At 42.2% G+C, this 17373-nt stretch overlaps 1 long non-coding RNA gene and 1 other non-coding gene across 3 annotated transcripts in view; one reads left to right on the top strand and one right to left on the bottom strand.

The window, feature by feature from the left end:
- Positions 1-17373, top strand: part of LOC128118654 (uncharacterized) — a 104113-nt gene that overhangs the window by 42932 nt on the left and 43808 nt on the right. The gene's annotated exons all lie outside the window — the stretch shown is intronic.
- LOC128118788 (U1 spliceosomal RNA) lies at positions 6253-6416 on the bottom strand. Its single transcript, XR_008221318.1, has one exon. It is a non-coding gene; the product is annotated as a U1 spliceosomal RNA (small nuclear RNA).

Here is a 17373-nt window from a genome sequence, read left to right as displayed (position 1 = left end):
CATTTTATTATTCTGTGTCAGTTCTCTCTCTCTACAAGCTTCTATTCTGCTCTCATGCCTAGCTCCTTTCTTGCCGGATTTCTCTCTACATTTATCTGCTGTCCCCTCTAAGTTCTAACTTAATTCTCTCATCTTAGTTCTGCCCCATCTACGTTCTCATCCATTTAGTACTTTCCCATCTTAGCTCCTCTCCCATCTCCTTCTTTCTATCTTGTTCTTCCTCATCTTATTCTTCCCCATCTGGCTCTTCCTCATCTTCAGTCTTGTTCCTCTAGTATTCTCTTCTAGCCCTCTAGTCTAGTTCTTCCCATCTAGTCCATTCCTCTCCAGTTCTTACCCATCTAGTTCTTCCATTCTCTTTTTTCCTCTCTCTCTACTCCTCTCCGTCTCCTTATTCTCTCTGTTCTCCCCAAGTCTCTCAGGAACCCAGTTATAAACCCAAGCAATAGTAATCCTCTGGCAGAGCAAGGTCACCAGACTTGAATTCTACAGGGTCATAAAGGTAGGTAAGAATTTTCCTCAGGCAGTGACCACCAGGCTTTCTTTTACAACCCAAAATGGGAGTGGTAAAAGAGGTCAACTGAGTGCTAATGACCAGTTAGTATATAAAAAAGGGGATCTATGTGCTCAGTTTACATTCTGAGAAGTGGTTAGGTAAGAAGTTAGGGGTCTATTACTAAGGTTGTATAAGAAAGGAGGGTCTCACCCTAAATTGCACAAGAAATAAAGCTAACTATCTCCTGACCTAGGAGACAGGTGTTGTTTTGTTTGGCCTTGGATGCTTAATAGGCATTTTAGATAAATACACTGTTAAGAGTTCTAGTACACAGAAGAAAATCAGTTTAGGAACCAGCTAATACATATACAAAAGCTAAAATATCACCAAGACTTCTTAAGCCATGGCTTGACCTTCGGAAAAGCACTCAACTTTTCCAAGTAGTAGCTTTTGTAATAGTAGCTGAATTCCATTACATTTTCCTGCAGCTTGCAGCAGATAGATAGATAGATAGATAGATAGATAGATAGATAGATAGATAGACAGACAGATAGACAGACAGATAGTTAAAGATAGAAATCTCAAAGATACAGTCTTTGGGGCAGGGTCTCATCTGTAGCCCTGACTGGCCAAGAACTCACTATGTAGACTAGGCTAGCTTCAAACTCACAGACCAGCTTGCCCCTGCCTCCCAAGTGCTGGGATTAGAGGCATGAACTAACAAGCCTGCTATGTGGGCTAAATGATCCTTGTAATGTTGATTATTTTAGATTTTTTTATTATTATAATTAACCTATTTGGTATTGAAGATGGTAAGCAAGTGCTCTACCACTGTGCTATATTCCCAGTCTCATGTGACTCTTTTATAATCCTGTACTGTGTGTGTTTAAGTTTTGGGATGATGTGCTAGCTAGTTTTATGTCAACTCCACACAAGTTAGTGTCAGCTAAGAGGAGGGAGCTTCAATTGAGAATATGCCTCCGTAAGATTGGACTGTAGGCAAGCCTGTAGAGCATTTTCTTAATTAGTAATTGATGTGAGGGCTCACCCCATTGTGGGTGGAGCCACCCCTAGGCTGGTAGCTGAGGGTTCCATAAAAAAGCAGACTGAGCCGGGCGGTGGTGGCGCACGCCTTTAATCCCAGCACTCGGGAGGCAGAGCCAGGCGGATCTCTGTGAGTTCGAGGCCAGCCTGGGCTACCAAGTGAGTCCCAGGAAAGGCGCAAAGCTACACAGAGAAACCCTGTCTCGAAAAACCAAAAAAAAAAAAAAAAAAAAAAAAAAAAAAGCAGACTGAGCCATTCGGTGGTGGTGTACGCCTTTAATCCCAGCACTTGGGAGGCAGAGACAGGCAGATCTTTGTGAGTCTGAGGCCAGCCTGGGCTACAGAGTGAGTTCCAGGAAAGGCGTAAAGCTACACAGAGAAACAACAACCTGTCTCAAAGGAAAAAAAAAAAAAAACCAGACTGAACAAGCTATGAGAAGCAAACCAGTAAGCATCACTACCCTGTGGCTTCTGCATCAGCTCCTGCCTCCATGTTCCTGTTCTGAGTTCCTGTCCTGACTTCCTTCAGTGACAGACAGTGATAGGTATTTTCAATATTCATTACTTTGTGTATGTTTGCCTTTTCATCTTACATTTTCCTTAACCTGAAAATTTTATAATGTCTTATAGTTCAGGTCTGCTCAGTAACAAATTTTCTAACGTGTTTGTCTGGAAAAAAAATTCTTTTTTATTTTATTATTTTATTTTTGTAGTAAAACCATTATCTTGTGCATACTAGGCAGATGTTTTACCAATGAGCTATATCCCAGACCTTGGTGTGTTTGTTTGTTTGTTTTGGTTTTGGCTTTTTGAAACAGGATTTCTCTGTCTTGGAACTTACTGTGTAGATCAGGCTGGCCTCAGACTCAGAGATCTGCCTGCCTCTGCCTCCCAAGTACTGGGATTAAAGGACTGCACCACCTTGCCTGGCTTAGATGTGGTTTTATGAAATAGGGTATGGAAGTGCAGAGATGACTGGCGGTGAGCTCAATCTTCCTGTTTGTCTTCCAAACAAGAATTACAGACAAGAGTCACCATGCCCTGTGGAGTCTGTGGGAGACCAGCTCCGACCTCTCCCACCTATTGAAGGGTTCTTAGGTGGAGGAGAGAGGGATAAGAAAATATCAGTTAGAAAGAGAGACCTAGATGAGGAGAAGAAAGACAGAAACGCAGGATAGCTTCGGGAGGGCCTGGGTCAGTACCCAACAGCCTTGACTTTTTATAATTGCCAAGGGGAGAGGCAAAAGACCTCCCCCTTGCAAGATCAAAGCACATCATACAGCCAAGTGTAGACTTCCAAACACCTGGTAACTATGCCCATGGTCAAATCATCTCCTTATGTAGCCCTGCTGGGTAAAGCAAGCTCAGATTCTCTGACCCTGAGTCAGTTTTCACTAGGAAGCCTCTGTGGACTCCCACAATGCCCAATTATCATTTTAACTTTAAAAGGACCTCTGTGGGGGGAGGAGGTGGGGAGGAGACCAGGGGTGCTTTGGGAAAACCCAGGGAGGTTGGTCAAGTTAGTTATGCTTCCATTTCTGTCTCTATTCTGCATCTTGGGTAGAAAGTTGTAGTTACATAAAAACTAAAATTTTAGTTATCACTAGCTGCTTCAAGACCACACCCTTGTAGTGTGCAGCTTAATCCAGCTTACTACTTAGTATTTCTGTTGTGTTGCTAGTCCACAAAATGGTTTTTTATTTTATGAGAAAATGGATCTTGGGCTTTTTTTTTTTCTTTCTGTTTTATCTGTAATTATCATGTGTTTAGAGCATATAGGATGTGGTAGTTTGGATATAATTGACCCCCATAATCTCATATGAGGGGTGTGGCTTTGTTGGAGTGGGTGTGGCCTTGTTGGAGGAAGTATGCCACAGTAGGGGCGGGTTTTGAGGTTGCCTATGCTCAGGATACCACCACCCAGTGCCTCAGTCCATTTCCTGTTGCCTACAAGATCCAGAACTCTCAGTTACTACTCCAGCACCATGTCTGCCTGCATGTTGCCATGCTCCCTGCCATGATGATAGTGGACTGAACCTCTGAAACTGTGAGTGAGTTACCCCAATTAAATATTTTCCTTATAAGACATAGGATCAGTTGAAGCATGAATTCACTGTACCACCTTGATGGAGAATTCTAATTATTTTTTATTTATATTGTATCGATTAGAGAAATAGTATAATTTAGTAACTTTCTTTACTTTAAAAACAAACAAACAGCCCTTTCAGATAATAGAAACTTAGGTGAAATGCATTTTTCATATACTGTTTCCATTTTCTCTTTAAGGTCATTATAACTAGGTATTTGAGTAGAATAGAGAATCTTACCATCTATCCCATCTCTACTTCTGACTGATCTCCTTTTCTCAGTCCTTTGTGGAGAGAGGAACTAAGTTGATGGGAAGCTAGGGTTTTCCAACCTCTGTGATGGGAAGGATTATCTTTATGAAGCCTTTAGTCTATTTAGGAAGAATATTTGGATTTTTGGTAAATTTGTGATAAAGTGGGAGTCTTCCCAGAAAGTAACTACACCTGAACTTGGGAAAAAGAAGAAAAGAAAAGCCTTTCTTTCTTTTCTTCTTTTCTGTTTGTCTCAAACTATATTCTGTCTGTATTTCATTTAAATATGAAAAAATTAAAACATCTTTCAAACTTGTTTATTCCGTTGATTTCAGATTTGTTCTGTTAGGTGTTTGCAGAGCTGTATTGTGACTTACAGAAGTATTTTAAACATTTCTGGAGTGATTGACTATAGAACTTTCTGTATTTAAAACCCAAATATCTAAATACCATGCAAAATAAATTCCTGTTGCAGTGCAAAGCTAGTGAAGCAGCAAAAACACCTGCTAGAGCCAAGTAATTCTCACCAGTCACCTTAGCTCTACTTAGAAAACCACACCGCATCGCTCAGGTACGGACTTCTGTTTTTAGTTAAGTGTGGGAATGTGCGTGTGGTCATTCTTACTGAGTCATTTCAAGACTGACATTGTCTCTTCTTGACAAAACTAAAATAAATATGCAAACTAATTGCTTACATAAAACAATTAAGCATCTTCTGCGAGGCAATTTGATACAGAGCACATGACTGAAGAAATGACTACTTCATTGTTTTGCTAAGGAAAATAGTGAAAACAAGTGCCTTGATGGGCTATCTTTAAATAACTTCATAGCTGTGCTCTGATTCCTGAGTTAGGGTGTGGGAGACTGTACAGCATGAGATGAGAGCTATCGCTTAGCAATTGAGAACATGCTTTGCTTATTTAACTGGGCTTAAATACAGCAGGGTGAGTTATGTGCTAAAATTAGATATTAGAGTTTGTCCAATAGCTGTACAAGTTATAATCCTTTAGCAACTGGAACTCTTTGGTTCAGATCAGGACACTGCAATATGAGAATGTAAATCACTTGTGCTGCATTCTTAGGAGGCCATTATACCATGGCTGTCTGCTTTGCAGGACCATAGAATTACCAAAGATAGAATTTCCTCTGCTTATTGTTCGGCCTTTGTTTTGTTTCTCCTTTTTGTTTTTCTTTCATATGTGGGAAGATGCTTTGAAAATGATATTTAATTCTAATGCCCTGGTCCCTGTGACCCCTCAGCCATAAAATATACGTATCAGAAAGCAAGAATTGGGCAAGTACCCTGCCAACACATTAGAATCTATGGGTTTTGTGGGAAGTAATATAAAGTGGAGACAGAATGACTGGGAATCATACAGAGCAGTGGTTCTCAACCTTCCTACTGCTGCAATCCTTTAATAAGTTTTCATGTTGTGGTGACCCCCATAAAATTATTTTTGTTGTGCTTCATAATTAATTTTGTTAGTGTTACGAATCATAATGCAAATATCTGTGTTTTCCAATGGTCTTAGGTTACCCCTGTGAAAGTGTTGTTCAGTCCCCAAAGGGGTAGTGACCCACAGGTTGAGAACCACTGAGATAGACCTACCAGCCCCAGTCTATAATCTAATGTTTACTCTCTGTAAGTACAAATTCACTTAATTTCTGTATTAGCACCTGTCTTAGGGGTTCTATTGCAGTAATGAAACACCATGACCAAAGCAATTTGGGGAGGAAAGGGTTTATCTGGCTTACACTTCCATATCACTGTTCATCATCAAAGGAAGTCAGGACAGGAACTCAAACAGGGCAGGAGCCTGAAGGTAGGAGCTGATGCAGAGGCCATGGAGAGTTGCTGCTTATTGGCTTGCTTCCCCTGGCCTGCTCAGATTGCTTTCTTATAGAACCCAGGACCACTTGTCCAGGGAAGGTACCACCCACAATGGGCTGGCCTGCCCCCCCACCCCCCATTGATCACTAATTGAGAAAATGCCTTACAGCTGAACTTTATGGAGCCATTCCCTTAACTGCAGCTCCTTTTTCTCTGATGACTAGCTTATGTCAGGTTGACACAAAACCAACCAGTACACCACCTTTCCTCGGTTTGGACAGGGACAGGAAATACTAGATGCTGAGAAAGTGTTGTTACACAATCTCTCCTTCAGGAAACATTTAGGCATGGGTTGAATGTTATGTTGCACAACGTAGTGCTGTACGTTTTCTTATTTAGTCCTAACAGGCACATACAGTACTGGATCCTATACCTATGTTGTGCATAGCTTTAGACTTTACCCGCCTGCAGTTTCCTAGCTAAGAAGTGACTGAACCAGACTCAGCACAGTATTCTTTTTTTTTTTTTTTTTTTTTTTCTTACAGGGGAGAGCGCGAACGCAGTCCCCCACTACCACAAATTATGCAGTCGAGTTTCCCGCATTTGGGGAAATCGCAGGGGTCAGCACATCCGGAGTGCAATGGATAAGCCTCGCCCTGGGAAAACCACCTTCGTGATCATGGTATCTCCCCTCTCAGCACAGTATTCTTACCACTGTGCTTTTCAGCCTCATAAAAGTGGAAACCTCGTCCAGATATTCTACCAAATTTAATGGCAAGCCATTAATTTCTCAATTATATTCATTGTTTGCCATATCTAATATAAAAGTATTGTAAATTGGAAGGCTTTAGAAACAGAAAAACCTTCCTTTTTTAAAAAACAAACAAACAAACAACAACAACAAAAAAGCACGGTCTCATATAGCCCAGCTTGGCCTAGAAGTCACTATATAGCTGACATTGAATTCCTGATACTCCCGCCTCCACCCGCTAAATGCTGTGCCCACTCACCGGTTTGTGTGTGGTTTGTCCATCTGTCCCCGCTTCCCCCTCCATATGCAGGCATTCTACCAGCTGAGCTATATTCCTAGCCCCAGAAGATTAAATTCTAAAGTTCTGGAGGCTAGAAATGTAAGATAAGAGTGTTGATGGGTAAATGTGGTTTCTTACAACTCTCTTTGCTTACAGACAGCCACGGCTGTGCTCAGGGTGTTTATGTCCCAGGATTCATGTGGTGATATACCAACCCCAAGGTGACAGCAGTAAGGAATGGGCAAGGCGTCCTCATGAAGGAAAACCACAGAGAGACGCCTCGTCTTTTGTAGCCCGTGAGTACACAGTAAGATGGTGTCACCTATGAGGAAACAGTTCTCAGCCGATCTGCCAGCACCGTAGTCTTGGACTTTTCAGAAACATGAGAAAGAAGTGGTGGTTATTTACAAGCCGTGAAGACTTCTGATTGGTTGTTTTAGTTTGCTTTGTTTCGGTCTTTTTAGAGCTCTCACTTTTCAGCCCTGCTGTCCTGAACTCACAGCCCCTCTTCCTGTCTCAGCCCCTGAAGCACGGGGTTATAGGCTGAGACGCTGAGTCCAGTTCCCACTGTTCTGCTCCAGCAGGCTGAAGAAACTAAGGCAGCTGCCTGTTGTTTGTGTTTGATTATTTCTTTCTTTTTGATTTTTTTGAAAGGTTCCCTTTGTAGCCTAGATGGCCTATAACTTGGACTCTTTCTGCCCCTTCCCTCCAGGAGTTTTGATTCTAGGGCAGAACCATCACTTCCAGCCTGACAACTGCTTCCTTGTGGTATCCTCAGGTGGCTGTCTGCCCTGTGTCTGCATATTACCAGTGTTCGGGGTGACCTCATTTAAACCTCCTTAAAGTTTAGTCTAAAGTAGTTAGGGCTTCAGCATAGATTGAGGCAGAGCACAATTCAGCCTGTAATGATGCAAATGTGTCACAAAACATGTGGCACCCTGTAGGAAAGAGGAACTAAGGGTGTTTACTACATACAAGATACACTTCAAACACTCCAGGTCTGTTTCATGTGTAAGAAGCAGATAACTTTCTCTACACTGCTCTCTATACTCTCCTGTTTTTAACATGTTAATTCTTCGGCTGGAGAGTTGGCTCTGCTTTTAAGAGCAATTGTTGCCCTTGCAAAGGACTCGGGTTTGGCTCCCAGCACCTACATCGTGGTTTCCAACCATCCATAACGTAACTCCAGTCCCAGGAGACCTGACACCCTCTTCTGAACCCTGCAGGTACCCAGGCATGTAGGCAGTACACTCAATACCTATAAAATAAAATGAATACATCTTTTAAAAACTGATTTCCTTAGCCAGGTGTGGTGGTGCACCCCTTTAGTCCTAGCACTCAGGAGAAGAATCTCTGTGAGTTCAAAGCCAGCTTGCTCTACATACATAGCTAATACCAGACCAACCAGTGCTACATAGTGAGACCCTGTCTCAAAAACAAAAGGTAATTATTTTTAAAATTTTTAGTCCTTTGATAGTTTCATTCATGTACGTACACATTTTAATCATTTTCACCCCTCCATTACCCTCCTGTTCCTGCTGCTCTGAAATCTTTCTTCTTTCCAAATCTCCGTCCTGCTTTGTCTTTTGTGTATCCGAGAGAGACCCACTGAATTGAATTAGAATTGTCCATGAGCATGGGTGGGAAGTTATTTACTGTAGCACATGCAGCTTATCAGGAGTTGTATACACCACTAAAGAAAGTGACCAGCCCCCAGGCCCCAACCCCCAGCCCCAGCCCCCAGGCCCCAACCCCCAGCCCCAGCCCCCAGCCCCCAACCCCCAGCCCCAGCCCCAGCCCCCAGCCCCCAGCCTACAGCCCCCAGTCTCCAGCCCCAGCCCCCAGCCTACAGCCCCCAGCCCCCAGCCTACAGCCCCCAGTCTCCAGCCCCAGCCCCCAGCCTACAGCCCCCAGCCTCTAGCAACCATAAGCTGCCAGTAGTCCCTCAGGGAGGCATGGGGCCTGATGAGCCTCTCCCTTATCTGTGATAAAATGTTGACTAGCCCAATCTTGGGCATGTTTTTAAATTTTATTTACTCTTTAATGATTTCATACATGTATGTAATGAATTATAGTTGTTGTAGATACTATTCTTATCCTCATTTATTTTGAGATAGGCCTTGCTGGGTAGAGAATAAAAGTATTTTAGAGAGAAGTCAGTAGTAGCTGAGGCGGGAAACAGAAATGAAGGAAACGTGGGAATGATGAGGAGATACCACTTCTGGGAAAGAACAAATATGAGGAATTAACAGGATGCACTTTTGAAGGCTTAGCTTTATTATTGATAGTTTAATTGCTCAGTGAAATTATCCCAGTTCTGTATTAATGTTTCAGTAGTAGGATGCTTGCTTTTTCTTTTTCCCATTTTAGAAGTTTTTATTTTATGAGCCTTGGTGTTTTGCCTGCACGGATGTCCTTGTGAGAGTGTCCGGTCCCCTGAAACTGAAGTTACAGACAGCTGTGAGCTGCCATGTGGGTGCTGGGAATCGAACCCAGGTCCTCTGGAAAAGCAGCCAGTGCTCTTAACCACCGAGCCATCCCTCCAGCCCCGTGCTTGCTTTTCTTAAGCCTGCTCAGACTACAGAATACTCAGTGGCCAACAGCCGCTCGCCGCTCGCCGCTCTCCGTTCAGAGCTGTGGTGTGCCTGATTGAATTAGGAGGTCCGGAACTTGCAGCCCCTTCCTGCAGGACTGGCCCAGGCTTTGGAACAAGCTGAAAGGGTTCTAGGCGGCTGGCTGGTGGTGTTTGCAGCAGAGTGCCTCTGCCCTGTGAAGGAATACAGCCTGAAAAATGGCTTAAACTTTTTAGAATGAAGTATGCATGCTCTGTCTGCAGTGTATGCACTGTAAGACAAACGTTATAGAATTCTGCGACCGTAAATCCCCCCTCTTCCTCTGTTAGCTGATGGTCGCAAAAAAAGTTGTGGACTGTCACACAACCTTACTGAATTCTGTCTCTCTTATTTGATTTTAGGAAAATTTCTAAATCTTTATGAGCCTGTTTTTAACCTGCGAAGCAACTCAGTAACCATGCGTGTGTCTTTAACTCTCTTCTTCCCTGTGTACATCTTTTTCTCCCATGATTTTAAAAGCACATTTTTTCTTTTCTCATCTATCTCTCTATCCTAAAGGAACTGAAAACTTCTTTCTGGTGTATCATGGATCCTGAAGACGATACAAACGGGTGGGGTTGGCTGGTCCCTGTGCCCTCCCCCTGGTTAGCATTTTGCATCCTAAAAATAACGACCTTACGAGAACAGAACGAGCCTTGTGAAGCTTACGGTCCACTTTGTCTGGAGAGTTCTTCCTCCCTTCCTTCTCAGCACCTGTGCTCCTGGCCGAGCAGAGGGCCCTTAGAGCAGCTGCAGCGGCCTGTGTCCTCTGCGCCTGCTGAATACACTGCCCAGCCCTGTTCCCACTGTCCTGTTCTCCGTTCAGGATGGCTCACTGCCTCTTCTGCCCACTCCTCCACGGGGGTTCCTGCTCAGTGCCTGCAGGGATCTCAGACTTGGCCCAATGGTGCCTTCCTTGCTTTTACCATTCTTTCCGATAGAAATATATATGTATACATATATACATACATACACACACATTATATATATATATATATATATATATATATATATATATATATATATATATAGAGAGAGAGAGAGAGAGAGAGAGAGAGAGAGAGAGAGGAGACTATTAGTGACACATTTGATCTTATTTTTAAAGGGTGAGGGTAGAGAAAAAAGGACCTATCCTAGAATATTAGGTGCTTGCTGCTGCTGCTTGCCCGGGTTCTACCTGTGTTTGATGGTATTCTCTGCCTTGTGCATATAATCTAAAGCTATGATTGTACATTTCCATATACAGGCCAGATGATTATAGCTCTGAGGGAACGGCCTCCGTAGAATTACCTTGAAAGAAATGATGGAATCATCCTCTGCACAACGCAATTCCAGAGGCTTCCTCTAACCTCACATACATGTCAGGGGACGAGCCACTCCCAACATAACTGTGGGAACCAGCAGTTATGGATTTATTTTAAAATATGTAGTGGAGCAGACACTTCGAGCTAGGGTAGGTTATGAAAGACACTGAAGGATAAAATTCCTTTTCAGAGTATGTTAATGAAATTCGCATCCCATGGCTTTAGGGAGGAACCAGCTCACATGGACTATTTCTTTAGTGTTGTTTGATTTTGCACCCTAAGAAAATGAGGTTGTATTTTTCTTTAAGAAACACTCTTATAGATAAAGATGCTTGCTGCCTAAGCCTGGTGGCCTGAGTGCAGTTGTTGGAGCCCATGTAAAAGATGGAAGGAGAGAGCTGGCTTTAAACTTCTCTCTCTCTCTCTCTCATGATAATGTTTTTAAAAATAAAAGGCTATTATATTGTTTTAAAGCATCCATGTTTTTAGACTTTAGGTAACATCCAAATACTAATTTAAAACCAAGTACTCTTCAATATGTTTGATTTCTAACACATTATATGCACCAAGCATATAAAGCAGGTTAAAAATATGTAAGTTTTATTTTATTTTGTTGGCAACAGAGTATTCTGCCTTACAAAGCAATATAAATCATCTCTTCCATTGTTCTCTAAAAGACAATTTGGTATTTGCAAGTCTAGATTACACCTGCCAAACTGCCAATAATATTTTTTGTTTTCGTTGTCTGTATTCTCCCTTCACTTCCTCTGTGTCTTTAGACAAATGGAACCAGTATTTCAGCAACAGTTTCACAGGAAATAAAAAAAAAAAAAAGAAAAGAAAGGAAGACTTCATTCATTTCTCGAGGGTGTGTGAAAAGATAGATGTTAGCATCCGTGGTATATAAAACAAAGTATATCTAATAAGGCAATGCAGAAGTTTGGTGTGCCTAACTGCCCATTTTCTCAAATACGTACTAAGTTTCACTCCCTAGCAGTAAACATATTAATATATCATGGGGGAATTCATTAAATTGCTTTCTTAAATATCACAGCATATAATACATCTTTCCATAGGATGTAGAAGTAAAGTGCTTGGAATGCTAATTAAGTAGAACTGAAAGCACATGTTTCATGAGGAATAAATAAGAAAACAGAACAATTGTACCTCAATTGGTCTGGGCCAACTGTGAAGATAGATGTATTCGTTAGGGTTCTCTAGAGGGAAAGAACTGATAGGATGAATATATATAGTAGCTGCTCAGTCTTTGAGGCCGGATGACTTAGTGGTAGATCTTTCCCACGGTGGCTTCCACACCTGAGAGACTAGCAACCCAGGAGGTGCCTCAACGTTCCCAATCTGGAGCTGAAAACCTGGATGGTTCCTGGAGAGTCAGTCGGTGGTTCTCAGTCAACGATGGAAGCCTAGAAACTGGTTCTGACACCAGCAAAGGAATTAGCAGCAACAAAGGGGAAATGACCATGGCAGCAAGAGAGGGAAGGTCAAGTATGGGCGAAATTATTAAGGCCACTCCACATAGTTAAAAGAAAGATTTATTTAGTGGGTAACTTACAAATGAAGGGATAGGTAGGTCGCAGGGTCTAGGGAAGGTGTATCGCAGTCCAGCGGTGTTCTCTGGAGCTCTGCTTCGTCAACCTCCACCATCAAGGGTCCAGGAAGAGAGAGAGCACTCACCTATCCAGATCTTGGGTCTCCAGGCGCCTCCCTTGGCCCCGCCTTGTAGGCGTGACAGTTGCCAAAGCCTCAGTGGGGGTTGGAACTTCCAGATCAAAGCTGGAATGGCTACCCACTACAGTCAAGTGAGCAAAAATGAAGGAATAATCTTCCTTCTGCCATGCCCTTCTTCATCTTTGCTGCTACCGGAAGGTGCTGCTCACACTTGGCTTTCCCACATCAGTTAAAATGAGGTCCCTACTCAGATGATTCTAATTTGTGGCAAGGTGACTTTAAAATGAACAATCACAATAGAGAATGACAGAAGCTCTATAATCCAAATTGTATTAAAACCATAAGTCCCCTTTGTAATATCTCAAGGAAGCTGACATTCTAGCTGTATAGAGATGCTCATTATTTACCAACACAGCTCAAAATAAACTATATATTCTTCAATTCTTATTTTCCCCCTCCACACTCCACAGAATAATCTTTCCAACAATCTTTCACATATTTGAAAACAGTCACTGTAGACAGAAGAAGTTTCTGTCTGCCCAGTCCCACAGCCATTCAGTCCCAAATATACACACGGAGGCTTATATTAATTATAAACTGTTTGGCCTATTGTTCAGGCTTATAACTAACTAGCTCTTATGCTTAAATTAACCCATAATTCTTGTCTATGTCTAGCCACGTGGCTTGGTCCCTTTTCTCAGTCCAGCATTCTCATCTTATTTCCTCTGTGGCTGGCTGGCAATTCTGACTCCGCCTTTCCTCTTCCCACCATTCTCCTAGTCTGGTCGCCCCGCCTATACTTCCTGCCTGGCTACTGCCCAATCAGCATTTTATTAAACCAATAAGAGTGACAAATCTTTACAGTGTACAAGAGCATCATCCCGCAGCAAGTCACCTTAGAACTGTCCTAGTGAGGCATCACTAACAGATGTTCCTAAGCCAGAACCAGGATTTTATCCATTCATGCTCTTCAGCAACTGAACTGTTTTCATCCCTAGAGTAGACTGGGGAGGGTGTTTCTCAGATGTCAGGCTTTGATGGGTCAAAAAAGCAGGAAAGGAGAAAGTCCTAGATGTGGGGCCCAGGCAAGTCTTAAGACTTAATTTAAACATGGTTGTAGCAAAGGTAAGGGCTGTGACATTTCACCTGCTCCAATAAACCAAGACAAAAGTTTTGATTCATGCCATTAACATTCAGCTGAGCCTGTGATTTTGAGTTTGAGCCTCGAGTTACATCCTCCTGCCAATTTTACCATTGGCCAGTTCCCTGTCCTTGGGCAATCCTCCCACCGACTCAGCGGTTCCTGTACAAAGACACGTGCTGTTTTTCTACCCATAAGGATACATTCCTCTTCCCTGGTCTCCCTTCTTTGACTCATCCAGATTAGCCTTGTGTTCTTTGCACCTTATGCTCTATTGAAATGCTCAGGTGTGGTTTTGATCACCCAAGGCTTTTGTTACTTGTCTCTGAAGTAGGAGGGTTTTGTTTTGTTTTGTTTTTCTGAGACAGGGTTTCTCTGTGTAGCTTTGCGCCTTTCCTGGAACTTGCTTTGTAGACCAGGCTAGCCTTGACTCACAGAGATCCGCCTGGCTCTGCCTCCCGAGTGCTGGGATTAAAGGCGTGCGCCACCACTGCCCGGCTTTGAAGTAGGAGTTCTTGAAGACTGAGACACAGTCTTGGTCTGTAGCTTGGTATGTATACTTCCAGGAAGCAATATTTAAAAAGTGAAAAGAAGAGGTAAGAAATTAGAATGAGGAGATACACTAAATTTTCTACATAGCCTCACAGCTGAAACTCTATAATCCTCTATCCTTAAGTGCTTAGATTCCTAAGCAACCTCAGAGTTTTAGAAATTCTATACGAAGAGAATAAAATTTAAAGTTTACATCAGAACAAGAAAACTGTAAATATGTATTCATATATGTTATAAAATTTTAGGACTGAGGTTTAGAATTCATTTAATGAGCCAAGTTTTATTTGATAAATGAGGAAACAGACAAACTGAGATTATCTGCCCAAACTCTTTCACATAGATCAGCTTTCAAGCCTAGACCCCTCTGGATCCTCAGCCTGAATCTTGTCTTTTGAAAAAGTATCTACAAATAAAAGTGAGGTGCATTGCCCTCTTATAGCAACTTACAGCTTTCTGGCCATAAATCAGACCTTAAGAAACAAACATCTCCCAGACAAACCAATGAAAATGTATCCTATCTTTCTTCCAGAATTGTCAGAGGGTGCTATAATGCTCGGTGAGTTTACTCCTTTAAAGTGTTTGCTAGTTAGAACTGCAGTCATATGACTTACTATTCCCAGGCTGGGAGTCCAGGCTCCGTGTTCTGGTGGTAAGCTATTGGTAGTGCTACTCTAAGACCAACTTCTTGGCAAGTATCCTTGAGGCAGGGCCTGGGCCCAGGGCCAATGCCAAGAAAACCTGAGCCAAACATGTTGGAACTAATTCCCAGGGTACTAAAATTGGTCTCAATTAAAATTTTAGATGAGAAGATTTTCTTGTTTAGCACAAGAACTACTTCAATTTATAAGGTCATAGAAAAAGTATTTTGATATTTATGTTGAGAATACTTTTTAGGGACCAAAATATATAGAAAAAAATTAGATTATTTAAGAAGCTATGAAACTATTTTTTGAAAGCAACAATTTTCATAAGATATGGTAACTGCATATTTTCTCTCTTTGAACATGGCATATTAAATTGTAAAGCTCCTTCAAATGTAAGGTGGCTTTCCTGGCTAGTTATATCAACTTCATAGAAGCTACCGTCATCTGAGAGGAGTGAACTTCATCTGGGAAAACACCTCCAGAAGATCTAGCTATTGGCAGGCAAGCCTGTGGGACATTTTCTTAATTAGCAACTGATAGGGGAGGGCTAGTCCGTTGTAGATGGGGACATCTCAGGCTGGTGGTCCTGTGTCCTATAAGAAAACAGACTGAGCAAATCATGAGGAGCAAACCAGTAAGCAGTGTTCCTCCATGGCCTCTTCATCAGCTCCTGCCTCCAGGATCCTGCCCTGTGTGATTCCTGCTCTAACCACCCTCAGGGTGAACTGTGATATGGAAGTGTAAGCAAAATAGCTCCTTTCCTCCCGAAGTTGTTTTGGTCATGGTGTTTCATCGAAGCTATAGAAACCCTAGCTAAGACAGAAGCATTGAAGTAGAAGCGGTAGAAGTGGTGATCAAGGTGGTAGTGGTGACTGAACCAAACTTTGGACTCCTACGTATTTGAATTTGTAGCCAGCTCCACTAGTTACTAGCTACTGACTTTGGACAGTATGCTAAAACGTGGAAGTTATATTGTTTACTCACGTAATCCTTATCCTGTCTGCTGTAGAATCATCTGGATGCTTCTGAAAGGTATGTCTACCAGACCCCATCCCATACTAATTAACTCAGACTCTCTAGAGGTGGGAACCATGCATGAGGCATGTTTTAACACTGTCTTAGCTATTCTAATGTTAACAACTGTTCTAGTTTGCTTTTGGCTACTGTGCTAAGACACTAACCAAAACCAACTTGGGAGGAAAGGGTTTATTTTGTTCCTTACAATTCCCAGGACACAGTCCATCACTGGGGGAAGTCAGGGCAGGAATTCAGTGCAAGAACCTGGAAGCTGAACTGAAACAGAGACAGATCATGGAGGAGCGTTGGTTCCTGGCTCAATTTCCATGACTTGCTCGGCTCGCTTTCTTATATAAACCAAGACAACCTGCCTAGGGTTGGCACAATGAGCTGGGTCCTCCTATATCCATCATTAATCAAGAAAACGCTTCACAGACTTGCCTACAAGCCAATTTGATTATGGCAGCTCCTCAGATGAGGTTGGTTCTCCCCAAATTGCGGTGATACTGCACAGAAAGACTAACTCTTAGTGTCATTTACTCGAGAGTGGGCCTGATTTATTCACTAGAGTTTTGATCTCCTGTTCTAATCTAAGAGAGTCTAATTTAAGAAGCAGTAGTCCTGAACAAAGGACATATTCTAAAAATCACAGCAGATATGGTAAGAGAAAAGAATGAGGAACTTTGGTCCTAGTCAGTTTTTTAGAGGAGTCTCACAGGAGAGAAAACTGGTTTTCAGGCCTTATTGACTCAGAACAGTGCACAAAGCGACAATCAGATCTTATCCCTCTATACTCATATGTTGTTCCCAGCATATTTGTGGAAGGGACTGTTGCTTTCAGAGCCTCCTTGCTTTCAGCACATGCCTTAGACCTGTGGTTGTTTGAATGAAAATGGCCCCCATAGGCACATATACTTAAATGCCTGGTCCCCAGTTGGTAGAACTATTTGGTCTCTGTTCAGCTTCCAGATTCTTGCAAACAAGCCACCAATTAAATGCTTTCTTTTATAAGAGTTGTCTTGGTCATGGTGTCTCTTCACAGCAATAGAATGGTGACTAAGACAGATCTGGTCACCAGATCTTACACACATATGTTGTTCTGAGTCAGCAGCATGAAATAGTCACAAAGGAAAACTAGGGAATTTGGTGCAGTAGGGTGTCCAAAACATAGTAAGATTGATGACAGTGTTTCTTAAAGGTGGTTAATTCTGAACAGGTTAAATACACAATATGTAAGTTGAATGAGAAAGTAGTTGTAAATGATCTTGAAGTGGATTATTAACTTGGTTACAGGTAGAGTAAAATTTTGATTTGTAAAGGCAAGCCTTAAACACCCTTTCTCAAAAACCATTCCCACGCCAGATGACTCTAGTTTGTGTCAAGTTGACAAAAACCAATTGGCACAAGGACCAATAGCAAAGTGGCTCAACCTGTGGCCATAGTCAGTTGACTGGACCCAGACTGCCGCTGTGCCATCTCAGGGTGTTTGCAGCTTAGCCTGCTGAGCCTCAGCATTTTCATCTGTAAGAGTGGAGAAGAGTCTAGCATTAGGTTGTTAGAAGATTAACTACGTTATGTAAAATGTAGCACACTGCCTATGGTATGGTATCTAATTTTTTTTTTTTTTTTGGTTTTTCGAGACAGGGTTTCTCTGTGTAGCTTTGCACCTTTCC

This window comes from Peromyscus californicus, unplaced genomic scaffold (assembly GCF_007827085.1).
Source record: "Peromyscus californicus insignis strain IS unplaced genomic scaffold, ASM782708v3 Scaffold_22__1_contigs__length_63687245, whole genome shotgun sequence".
In the NCBI taxonomy this organism is placed as follows: Eukaryota; Metazoa; Chordata; class Mammalia; order Rodentia; family Cricetidae; genus Peromyscus; species Peromyscus californicus.
This window is presented reverse-complemented; position numbering and strand designations above follow the sequence as displayed.